Genomic DNA, 12510 nt, shown 5'->3' with positions numbered 1-12510 from the left:
AGTGATGCTTTAAAGAACATACACACTTACTTGAAAGTACTTACTGTGACCTTTCCAAATTTATCATGTAATGGAGCATGATGGGTAAGGGAGAAATTAAGGAGAAAGAATGATAAAACTAAGCCAAGTACAAAGACTTTTTTTTTTCTTGAAGAGATTTGAATAGTACTGATAATGCTGTACTTAGGGAGTGTTCCTGAATGGGACTTGAGTGGTCCTGAGTGGGACCTGGGCCCAACATTACATATCAGACACCTCCCAGGTGCCTCTGCTGTGGCTCTGACAGTCCCAGGAAGCTATGCCATCTCCTCCTACCTAAGAGTGGCTTGTTGGTCAGACCAGCCCCCTCTTCCAGGGCCTTCATGGAACTTCCCAGCTGCCAGATGAATAACAAAGAATCTTTCTGTCCATAATAATAATAATCTATTTGTTCTCTGTATATGCAGTTTTCTAGAAACCCTTTTCAGTCCTTCTTGCTCTTGACTTTTGCACTGAACAAGAAGAAATGCATATGAGCTTTGGGAAAGGGAGATACACATGATTGTGATTAAAAAAATAAATAACCTTAGCATTCCTCCACTGGCTGTTATAACAGCTCTATTTTCAGTCATGTTTCACGGTGTATTTTGCAGTTCTTAGTATTTCCTACAAAAGGTAATGGCTCATTTTTAAAGCTGGAGGAATACGTGCATAAGTTAACAGTATATTTTATAAGTTGCTCGTTTTCCCATTTGGAAAGCTAAGACATTTTAGCTGTGTGAGAACACAAAACTACAGATCCAGAAAGACAGCATGCAATTCAGGGACAATTGTGCCAAACCTAATTTTTTACATAAATTGGGACACATCTGGTAAGTCCTGAAAAGAGTCTTTGTTTTCTTAGTTCAAACCTTTGAGAGGTTTGTGGACTTACCATGAGATTTATTATCTTGTTTTAATTTTCCATTAAAATTCCCACAGATTTCAATACTCATGATCTGCTTCCCTTTTTCCTCTCTCCACTGGTAGCTAAGCTGTCTTTGAGTAATTAATAGTCCAAATAGAGTGGCACACCCGAGCTCTTCAGTTGAAAACAGGTCAAGTCAAAATGATCTCTTACTGCAGAATACTTTATTGTAGTACAGCTCAGAAATATTTTGACATGATTTCTCTGCCAACATGTAGTGTTATGACTTTTCAAAGCAGAGGGGCAAAGAGAAGAAAGGTCTCAAGGGCACCTTTGCTGCTGTCATAAGGTATAATTGCATTTCACACAGTAAGTTCAAAATTACTTTAGGAACTTCTCTTGCAGCTCATGACAAAAAGATCAGTTCAGATAAATAACTTGGGCTTTTAATTAGGGTCCCAAGCAACCCCAGCCAGACTTCATGCTATCCCAGGTTATATCCTTTGATACATCTTGTCTATGTTGACATGTTCTACCTGTCCTGGACTGGCTTCAATATCACAGAAGGGTTTGGAACTTTCTTCTCTTACACCCAGAGCAAAACTAGGCAGCAGGAAGCTGTACCACCTCTCATGCAAGCAAAATACTGAATAAAGTTGAAAACAAATGCAGATGAATGAAGAGAAATAAAGGATAAGCACATGCTTTAAACTATATAATGATTTTCAATTTATGGCTAGGGAATGCATTAATGGAAATGAAATCCAGTTAAAAGAACCTTATCTGGAAGACACAGAGAGTGCAGGGCAGCAATATCTCTTTAAAATCTTATTTTAAACAACATCTAATATGTTAATGTCTCTTCCTGTATTGCTCTTTTCACAGCAACAGAGAAACATGAGGCTTTACAGAAGTGGGAAGAGACCTCCACATTAGACAAGGGAAATAAATGGGTCAGAAACCAAGGGGAAAATGCAATAAGCAGGGTTTGAAGCAAAGACAATGGGATCCTTCTGTAGTCTATATCCACCCTGCAAAAGAAAATAGACATTTCTGAAAGGAGAAGAGAGGCAACTCCAAAGAGAGTGAAGCTGAGGTGTTGAATTTTAAGTGACTAGTACAGCAAAAAGAGAGAAGGAGGGTCCAATATTGTTCGGCATCCTTATTAAGGACATAGGAGGCTTGCATGCGCCCTCAGATGACACCAAACCAAGTGATGCCCCTTATGTGCTTGAGGGAAGAGATGCCATCCATAGGGACCTTTACAGGCTTGAGGAGTGAGCTTGAGCAAATGCTACAAAGTTCAACAAGGTCAAGTGCAAGGTCCTGCACCTAGGTCAGGGCAACCACCAGTATCCATACAAAATGCGGAATAAATGAGAGCAGCCCTGTGGAGAAGGACTTGGCAGTACTGGTGAGTGAAAAGCTGGACATGACCTGTGACAATGTGAGCTTGCAGCCCAGAAAGCAAGCTGTATCTTGGGCTGCATCCAAAGGAGCACGGCCAGCAGGGCCCCTCTACCCTGCTCTGCTGCCGCTCTGCCTTTGCTACTGCATCCAGCTCTGGGCTCCCAGCACAGGAAAGACATGAACCTGTCTTAAGACCCCTAGGCATGATGCAGGTAAGCATTTTGTTATATTTGGACCAACCAAATTTCAAAACAAAAGTATGATCCATGATGCAAATGTACTTTGCTTATAGCAAAGTATAGATGTATCTCAGTTTAAGAGGTCATGTCCACTCTAGTGCATCTTCATTGTGATTAGCTTAGAGAAGAGGGAACATTGCCTCAACTGCATCCTGAAAACCTTGTAGGCCATGCTGGTCAATAAAAGGGGTCAGAGTCACATCCTAGTGGAGACAGGGAAATAAATCAGCATAAACTGCAGTGATTGAATAACAGGAGATTTACATTGCTGCCCGTTTGAGGGCTAGCGAGGAAATAGCTCGAGGGGAAGACTTGACCTCTAGAATCATTGTCACTACCCAAATGGCAATAAAACAAACTGTTTGAGGATTCTGATAAATTGTAGGGTTACACATCTCAAATTTTTCCAGTACAGAGAAAACAGCTTCAGTCAAATAGTTTTGCCTATCATGATCAGCCTGCAGTTGTGCTGGCAGTTTCAGAACTTCATTTACAATCAGCTTTTTTTCATACATGTCCACCTGTAACATTAAACCTGCAGGATAGATTGATAGACAAATGGAAATTTCCAGTATTCAGAGCTTGCTGTAGAGCAAGAAATGTGGTATGTTCACAGATAAGAAAAGGTGTTGGGATTTTTGTAAGCAAGGTCCCTTAGTAGCCTTGTTGCTCTTGCTAGCAGACATCAAGCTAAGAAGAAGCTCAGCCAAAGTGGTGTTTCTTTGCTGGCTTAACTTCTGTCCTCAAGGGAGAGTCTTTGTGGACAAGAGCTCAATCCATCCTAAGAGAAATACAGGGGAAAAAGGGACTAGCAATTGTGCTGTTTCTCACTTTCCATTACTTCAGTGTGGTCTAGAAGTTGGTTGAAAGCACTTGGCAGTTGAGTTTTTGTTTTGTGAACTGATTTCCAAGTTTGATGTGGACAGTTAAAGTCCTACAAAGGCATATGTCATCTACAGGTAGTCTGAACTTGAGGTACTCTTCAAAGTGGCAATGGATGCCACAGAATCATCTGCAGCAGTGGTCTAAACTGCAATGGCAGGCCAGGGATCAGACTCAATTTTAGCCCACACCTTGGTTAAGGTCAAGCATTTATTTAGCTTCAGAATTCTCCATTTTAATTCTGATGTTTTTGTTTTTCTATAATATGTCCAAGTTTTATAAGTAGGACTCCAGTTAAGCATTTGGTACTACTTACCATTTCAAAGCTGAATGCAAGCATAGGTCAGCTGAAGAAAAGAGAATACAACATTCTGTAATGCAATGCAATACAGCATATTAGATAAACAAAGAATTTATGAGGACAATCAAATTCAACAGATGAAAAAGTATTGAAAAATAAGTGTAACCCTGGCAGTGACAGAGCCTCTAATTTTCCTCTCCTGTTCAATAACTGAGTAATCTTTTGTCATACGGTTGTGGCATAATACTAAAATTTTATTCAGAGCAGGACATTTTTTCTACATATTGTGTCAGTTGAGATTACTTCTCAGAGTTTTACTGTGTACCAGGCATATCTTTGCAGTCATGTATCTTACTACAAATTGAAGCAACAATTGTTTCAGATTAGATGGATGGAGAAAAAACAAAGTAAGTTTTCCTAGACAGAGAATCTTTTTCAGCATTTATGTAACTTCCACTAAATAAGTATTTTTAATTGAGTTATTTCTTGGTATCCTATTAAAGCATATGATCATCATCATCTTAGTCTTACAGCAGGAGAAATTTGAGGATTAAAAGTTAGATTAGTGCTCAAACCCTCATGGACTTGCTTGGCAATTCTAATTCAAATCTGCAGAACTCTATTTTATGATTTTATCCTGATGTCCTTCTTCCTCCAGGGCACAAGATCTGCTGTATTCAAGGAAATAATCATTGCCACAGTATGGAAAATACAATACAAAACTGTTCTGGGCCTGTAATACATTAGAATAATCCCTTTTCATTATAAACTGCATCATTTAATGCAACTCAGAAATCTGACTGTGTCCAAATGAAAATAAATTTGAGGTTTATTGCCTTTTGAAGTAGAAGCTATTACAGAGCTTTGTTCCCCTGATATTTAGTATAATAACTGCTCTCAAACTAAATTTATTTGTAGCCAGTTAATAAACCTTTATTCCTCAAAAAGCCCTTCTTCTTTGTTCCTCATACTGCGACACCATAAGCAGATTGCTTTCTATCTCCACATTGCTAGTGTGAACTAGTTTAATTCTTTTCATATTCTCATTGTCAAAACAAATATTCAAGCTATAATTTTGTTACTCATGCCTGGGACTGGGTATTTAATTTGGGAAACTTCCTAGGCATTCACTGGATGCTAGCAGAGAACCAGCACCTCTCAATGCAGTAGGAGTTATTTCTTGTTTCTGTCTTTTCTACGGTATCTAACTCTCTTGATTATTATTATCTTCAGAATCTGAACTGAAAACAAGAACATTGGCTCTACAGTGACTTCTTAAATCCCTTTATCTAAATTAGAACCAGATTTTTAGAAATGGGTGTATTGAAATATACACCGGGGGTCCACTACATAAGGAACAACTATTGTATGCTGAGTACTTTATGGATGACCTTGCTTCAGATGTAAAGTTCAAACCCTTCAGGGAAAACACTTACTCAAGACCTTATAGCTCAAACAAGCCTTTACAGAACTTCTGTGTTTGCTGGCTTTAGGCCAATAGGAATTCACTATAAGATGGGTTTAAAGGTTTACCAAAAACTTATATGACTTGTCTTCCTTTCCACCTTCACCACTCTTCACCTCTCTCACAGCGAGCACCAACTTCAAAATCAAGAAATTTCTATGTGAGTTAGAAAACAAAAACCAGGCACTTTTGTCTGGTACTGTTAGTCTATTTCCCAGTAAAGCTTTTCTTAGTGAGAAATGTGGTTTCTTCAATATTAGAGAAACTGTTAATTTTGCCAATTTTATTTTCAGCAGGGAAAAAAAAAAAAAGGACATTGCTTTCAGCCCAGATCTCCATGCTTAAGCTTCTACACCTTGGTTCTTGCCAGAGGTATCTTTGATAAAAAATACTGTCCTTCACCCAACAGCTCAAGCTCTCTTACCAGACTGCATCCCTCTTGTGCAGGAACAGCAGCGGCTTAGTGAGGGGGAGGAAATGCAGTGAAATGTAGCCCAGCCCACTGATCTAATTTATAGGAGAACAGTAAGAATGAAGTTGAACTATAGATCTACATAAAGACATGTAACTGCATATTTTGACAGTCTGGGATATTGTCTGGAATTTTTTTATCATTTGTTTTGTTTGTGTTCAATATGAGAAAGAAATTACAGAAGAATTAAAAATTCCGTCAGAACAGAAATTCTGATTTCTCAGCCCAATGGGTTCTGTTATTGCATGACTCACACATAAAACTGACTGCTACTAAAACACAGTCACAAATCAACCCCCTCTTGGTAATTTCTAATTCTAGCTAGGGTAAAATCTAAACCTAATTGCCTGCAAACCAAGATAAAAGCAAGAGCCAGGGAATACTTATTCCTCATCCTTTATACCTACCACTTGCTATTCTGCAGCTCTCATTTCTTGAAAAAGTAACAAGTGCTGGCAGTCCATCAGTAGAATGCTTATCAGGGAATGAAAATGTTCTTCCCATCTCAGAGAACTTCCTGTATCTCATTCATTGCACTTGATGGAAGTACAATTTTGGGAAACAGAAGCAACAGGGCAGGTGGTCAGGAAATCTGGGGGAGGAGGAGGAGGCTTCTAAGAACCTATGTTTTACCCAGAGGTAGAATTAATTAGTGCCAAGGAAGAAGAATCAGTAGATAAAATGCCCAAGAACTGCTGAAGTTTGTGTGTGTGTGACTTAGCAGAATGCAAGAGTGACCAACCCTCAAGCAAAAAGACCCTGAGAAATTCAGAAGGGAAGATAGCCATTGGTATTTTACTACAAAAATAGCCTCATGGAAAGAACACTTTGGTTTTTCTTGTGCAATGTTCTGGGTCTCAGCCTTAATGAAACTCTGTAAGGAACATCTGGAAGATCTGCTTTCCACAAATGTGTTACATACACAGCCAAAGTAGGCAATTCATAACCTGCCCGCCCGCCCCAGAAAAATACCACTCAATCACAAACAAAACCTCCCCAACACAGTAAGATCATATTTCTATAAATATTTAATAATGTGCTATATTCATAGCAAGATTGGGGCAGGAATATACCCATCACAGTGAGCTAGAGTCTTTATTTTAATCCATTTGGATTGATCTAGAGTCCATGGCCGAAGAACTGAAAATATAAGAAAAAACTGGGTCAGCAGAACAGCATATTGATTGCAACTAAATAAACACATTGATTTTTCAAGTGTCAAAATAATTCTCGTTGTTATGCTTTGAACTTCCAGCAAAATGCGAGACATTTTAAAATTATCTGGAGTCACTCACCCCATATTATGGTGGTAATAGACCCTTCATTTCTCCTCATGAAGTAGAATATCATTGTAGGCACTGGTAAATTTGCTGCTGCCTCTGTTAGTCAGGATCCATCAACCACACCGCAAAACCCGAAATTATTCTAATTTATGAAATAGGAATAGGAAGTAGAAAGAGAGTTCATTTTGTTGCCATTCACTGAAGTTCCTCAGATTGCTTTAGGAAACTTTTTTAAGTTTCTTTTAGGTAGAAGGAATTAACTTCACATGCTACTTGTATTGTGTACTGTATGGAGTTTAGTAGCTCTGTTTAAGGCCAGGGAAGAGCATTTATGAGATAAATATGACAACTGGTCTGTTCTTCCTGCAGTGATATACCTGTTAAAAGCAACCATGTGCTGTCTTAAACCAGTGTGCATTGAAGAAGACACAGTAGCATTGTTAATATTTGCTTTCATGTGCATAATCAATCCCTTTGAAGTTCAGCAGCCATACACTGAAGTATGGGAAAAGATTCTCCCTGTTTCCTCTGAAAAAATAACTATCCCCACTTTATGATCCCTTCAGCTTTGATGTCTGACTTTGTTAACTTTCTATGAGAGCACATGTTTCATGGGGACTTATCTAAAAGGAGTATTTGAAATAATTATCTGAATAGCATGTTATAACCTTGAAAATAAGGCAATATTTCTCAGACATGGTATATGCTCTGTTGTTTCTTGCCTTCCTTGCTCTTCTGCCATGGGACAACTTCGTTAATGTTATTTTGGTAACAGCTTATGCTCTTATCTCTCCTATCTCTCCTTGGGATGATGCTTCAACTGCTCATTAAAATTCTTAATGTCCTGACAGCTACACTCAGCCCCATGCATTTGTAAAGTCTAAGTTAAGTCCATCAGAGAGCTTTCATTTTATAGACAAAAGCAAGCACTGGAAATAACTGAAAAACAGCCCAACACTTCCAAAGAGGAATATTGCTAGGGAAGAAAAGTAATGTTGCTTGATCCAGTTGGAAGCATCAACTAAGACTCCTATCCCTTTTACTAAAAAAGCAGGCTCAGAAACAGGTCCAGAACCAAACCTTCCCCACTTTTCCTTTCTGTTCATCTGTCTTCTTCATGCTCAGGATACAGTACTTTACATAAATGTCCTGGCTCGTGTCCTCGTGGGCAGTAAGGCTGGGCCTAGAGGTAGACCTCTGTCACTTTTAGCTTGCCCAAGGCACATGTTGCATGTTTCTTGTCTTATTTTGCCAAAAATTTTTCATGCTGTCCCTGTCTGAGTCCAAAGCACAGATACTTTAGATGGAGAATCCTGCTTCATTTACAAAACATCAGACAACTCACAAGTCATGAACTCAAACTTCTTCAGGCCCGTTCATGTTATGTTTCCTACAACTGCTATCACTAAACAATGCTTAAAAAATAAAACAAAGCCTTCTAGATTTATACAAAGCAAAACAATCCAGAATTGCCCAAACCTTTTCCATTAGCAACACTTCCTCCCCCCTGCCCTGAGGGCCCCACCTGCACAAGAGACATACTTGCTGCACATGGTAGCAGCAAAAAAAAGAAAATATAGTGTGGGATGCAGGCAGTACAACCTACCCATGAGTGCTCCAGGACCGAGGGTGGAAAACGACTACTGTTCAGAAAGTGGGGCAGTAAAATATTTTAATCAGGCAGCTCAGTTGCAGTCAGACAATTGTCTGGGAGCAAGGTAATTAACAGCAGCTGATACAGCCCGGAGTCAGCACTGGCAGACAACTACTTGTTTTCCCCTCTGGCTGCTTCCATAAAATCAAGGCACCTGTGATGCCTAATGCCTGCACTCCACAACACTCCAGGTTTCTGGAGTCCTCTCACAAGCCTATAAGGAATTGTTGCTACAGTAATTATCCCCCACCTGTCAGCATCTTGGAACCAAGAGGAAACTTGATTTTTATTTGTCTATGTGCAGAAACAGGTCACCAGAGGAAATTGATTGTCTTATTTTAGTTATCATACAGATGAGTGTAAGCACAGGGAAGAGGTTGTTCAGAGTGTAGCAGTGTAACCCTGTTAGCCTTTTCTTAGCTAAATTTGTGGGATTCATTTATTTACAAAGAAGCTGAACTCCAGCAGAAGTCTGTTCTTAACTCTACTATAGATCTTCATTTTAAGATCACATCCCAGCACACTAAACCTGACAGAAGCAATATGAGCACCAACAGATGAGTTGGGTTTCTTTCCAAATGTGCAGAAAAACAAAAGAAAACAAAATGCCAAACCCAAGTAAGTTACTGTTAGGAAAAAGCAACAGTCCTGCCCATCTGTTATAGTACATCTTTTAGCTGTTTCCTTCTGCTTTTTTGGTGTCTTTCACAATTCCTTGTCTTTCCTCTTTCTTTCACTGGACCTTGTTCCTTACTTTTATAATTTCTAAGAGTCCAGCAATCATTCCAGCAATGATTCCCCTCTCATCTGTCACAACCGACTTGTGCTGCCAGTCTTTTGGCAGCTATTCTGACTCCAGTTTAAAAAAAAACCAAACACTATATAACTGCATTATAGTTACTTCTCAGTCAGCTTAATATAACCAGCTAATATTTTCATCAAACTAAATAAGCATTTACTTAGCTTATTTTTAGGAAAAAGAAATTACAGGGCATGCGCCTCTTACTTGCCTTGGTTATCAGGGCATGAAGCCTTGGGGTCAGATTATACTTCCATAACAGTACAGCCATTTCTTTGAAGTGCATCCTCTGGAGTAACTTACTGTGTATCACAGAATAGTTTGGGTTGGAAGGTCACTTTTAAAACTCATCTAGTCCTACCCCCCTGCAATCATCAGGACCTTCTTCAACTCAGCCAGGTTGTTCGAAGTCCCATTCAATCTGACCTTGAGTATTTCCAGGGATGAGACACCTACCACCTCTCTGGACAACCTGTTCCAGTGTTCCACCATGCTCATCATAAAAAATTTCTTTCTTATATCTAGTCAAAATCGACACTATTTTAGATTAAAACTATTACTCCTTGTCCTATTGCTAGGCCCTACTAAAAAGCGGGTCTCATCTCTCTTGTAAGTTCACTTTAAATACTAAAAGGTCACAATAAGGTCTCCCTAGAGCCTTCTCCAGGCTGAAAAACTCTGTCTCAGCCTTTCCTCGTAAGAGGTGCTCAAACCCTCTGACCTCCTTGTGGGCCTCATCTGGATTTGTTCCAACAAGTCCATGTCCTTTCCATGCTGGAGGTCCCAGGTCTGGATGCAGTACTCTAGCTGGGTTCTCACCAGAGCAGAGGAGAGGGGAGAATCGCTCCAACAAGATCAGGCTGCAGTCAAGACAGCAAGTTGAATTAAAAATCCTGAGATATGTCTTCCAGCCAGATCACAACAGGCAAGCTAATAATGCAGATAAACAGACCAAAATGCCTGTAGGAAGTTTCACCTGTCAATAGAACTATGCCCCTAAGAACTACTCAAGTGAAACAGAGCTGGCTTCTATGAGTAAAACAATAAAAGGTACCTCCAACAAAGGCATGTTGTTGAAGAAAGGGCAGTGAAATTTTGGGAATAAACCTGAAAATGAGTTGCCTCCAAGGCTCCCTGAGGTACTATCAGAAAGGTAATGTCACACCTCCTCTTGCTGTCCCTGCTGAAGAATAGTGTGTAACAACTACACACAATATAGTTCATGGATTTACACCTCCTACTGAGGTACAGTTTCAATGCAGTGAGACAAGAATGTTCTCTCTGATGTCACAGAGAGTGAAGTTGACTGAGCATTTAACAGATGGAACACAGTGATCATATTTCTTGTCAGTTTTTTAAATAAAAATAAACAAAGTTTCTGGATTTAAAAAGTATCAGTTAGTTCTTTCACTCATAGGTGTCAGCATTCAGTTTATCCTCTAGAATATCTCACTGATGTGAGTTTTCTGAGGTGTTACTTGCACACCATGACAGTAACTAGCCTGCCAGGAGGTAGTGCAATACACAGGATGAGCTGTGTGATTACTGTCTGCCAGGAGTGCACATGATGGCAATCTAACTTTTATCATTCCACTAAGGAGTAACCAACTTTCTTGTTGGCATAGACTCGAGTCCCTGGGATGAAAATACTGATTAGCACCTCCACTGGCCCAACTCACACCCCTGTGTAGTTCAAGAACTACCAAAAAGCAGCAGTATGCCTCACATTTAATAGATGGAAGCAGGCTTGTTGTGGTTGAATTACACAGTACTTCATCACAGACTGAAGGGCAAGTTACCTCTTCCCTTTGGTAAGCTGTTTTTCATTTTAATTAATAATTTATTTAAAAGCCTGCTCTTCTCCCTTAAACACAACACAGGATTCCTTGAACAGGTAGCACAGCCATTTAGCTGAAGTCTATCAGCATTTCAAGTACATCACTAAGTCATCAGAGCACAACCTCCACAGAGGGTTTGACAATCACAAGAAATTTACTGCTCAGAAATTTATTGAGCAGTTTGGTGAATACAGTCTTCCAGGGAATCCCAGCACATCTGCTCGGGTACACATGTTCACTTTAGAATAAAACTGGCTTTACAGTATTTGCCTCCTTTCTGTAGTTTACTGTGATACCTCCTTGTCAGATTAGCTATCCATTTCCATTTGAGATTTCACTGAAATTGTGGGCAGGACTGACAGGCACCTCCCCTCTTTTGTTTCACTGCAGTTCAGTGTCATTCATTTAAGTCAATATGAAAAGACAAGCACTCCTAGACAAATGAAAACAAATGTTTTATTTACAGGAAAAAATCTGTACACTGTGTATACATAAAAATATACAAAATCATAATAGAAAATATAAAAAGTGTTAAAATGTATACAAACACTGCTTAAAAATGTGACTCCTGTAAAATCTTAAGGTTTGTTATTAGAGTACACATTCATTTAAAAAAATCATCATACAAAATAATTCTCAAAGCTATTAAAAAAGTACACAGTCTATATTCGAATAGTTCAATGACTACATATTTTAAGAGTGATGAGATGATATGAAAAAAAGTAAGGCTTTTACACACAACTCTTATTTCAAGAACAAAATTCTGAATCTGATTGCTAAGCCAGAGAGAAGACATCTGCACTGTCAAAATTCATTAAGTGATTCACGTACCCCTGACATGGGCTACTTTAAATTTCAAACAGTTAAATCAGGTATCCTCCTCGTGTGTGAGAGGATAGATGCTGGGAAAGATTCAAATCATTTTAACAGCAGGCTTCTGAATTACCTACTTCAAAGCAGGATTTCATTTAAATATGCATCAACTTTAGAAAGCATGAAGGGAAAAATAGTAACCATTTATTGTTGCAGTCAGTGCATTTAATACTCCTTTCATAGTACATCTGTGTCACTGTCCAAATGGCATTTTTCATCCTTAAAAACTTCTGAAGAAAAAATAAATAAAAAACCCTGCTAGGGATTTCTCCACATGTGTTTTGAACTCCTGTTTAATTCAATCAGTCTCTAAAATGACTGTGCTCAGTCTGTGCAATGAGTGAGTGTAGAGACTTGTCTTCATTTTTTAAAAAAACAACTCTTTTGGTTTTTCTGACTTTGGCAAGA

The 12510-nt window shown here is 39.0% G+C and overlaps 1 long non-coding RNA gene across 2 annotated transcripts; it reads right to left on the bottom strand.

The window, feature by feature from the left end:
* Positions 1-1749: 1749 nt before the first annotated feature.
* LOC117244143 lies at positions 1750-11079 on the bottom strand. Of its 2 annotated transcripts, XR_004496667.1 has the most exons (4): positions 8545-11079; positions 6951-7080; positions 3734-6795; positions 1750-1917 (listed from the first exon to the last, which is right to left on the bottom strand). It is a non-coding gene; the product is annotated as an uncharacterized LOC117244143 (long non-coding RNA). The 2 variants fall into 2 exon arrangements; XR_004496666.1 differs by having other exon boundaries at positions 6951-11079.
* Between the last annotated feature and the right edge of the window lie 1431 nt (positions 11080-12510).

This window comes from Parus major, chromosome 1 (assembly GCF_001522545.3).
Source record: "Parus major isolate Abel chromosome 1, Parus_major1.1, whole genome shotgun sequence".
Lineage (NCBI taxonomy): Eukaryota > Metazoa > Chordata > Aves > Passeriformes > Paridae > Parus > Parus major.
This window is presented reverse-complemented; position numbering and strand designations above follow the sequence as displayed.